The sequence below is a fragment of the Pyxicephalus adspersus genome, chromosome 6 (assembly GCF_032062135.1).
Source record: "Pyxicephalus adspersus chromosome 6, UCB_Pads_2.0, whole genome shotgun sequence".
Taxonomy (NCBI): Eukaryota; Metazoa; Chordata; class Amphibia; order Anura; family Pyxicephalidae; genus Pyxicephalus; species Pyxicephalus adspersus.
In genome coordinates this window covers 99,739,643-99,740,096 of record NC_092863.1, presented here as the reverse complement: position 1 = coordinate 99,740,096, position 454 = coordinate 99,739,643, and positions in this window count along the sequence as shown.

The window sequence follows — 454 nt, the reverse complement described above, 5'->3', positions numbered from 1 at the left end:
GGTAGAGTGAAGGAGAGCAGAGATACAAGAGGTTAGTAGGTAGAGTGAAGGAGAGCAGAGATACAAGAGGTTAGTAGGTAGAGTGAAGGAGAGCAGAGATACAAGAGGTTAGTAGGTAGAGTGAAGGAGAGTAGAGACACAGAGGTTTATTAGGTAGAGTGAAGTAGGGCAGAGACACAGAAGTTTAGTTAGTAGAATGAAAGAGAGCAGAGATTCAGAAATTTAGCAGGTAGAGTGAAGGAGAGTAGCGACACCAAAGTTTAGTTGGTAGAGTGAAGGAGAGCAGAGACACAGAAGTTTATAAGTAGAGAATAGGAAAGCAGAGACACAGAAGTTTAGTAAGTAGAGAATAGAAGAGCAGAGACACAGAAGTTTATAAGTAGAGAATAGGAGAGCAGAGACACAGAACTTTAGTAAGTAGAGAATAGGAGAGCAGAGACACAGAAGTTTAGTA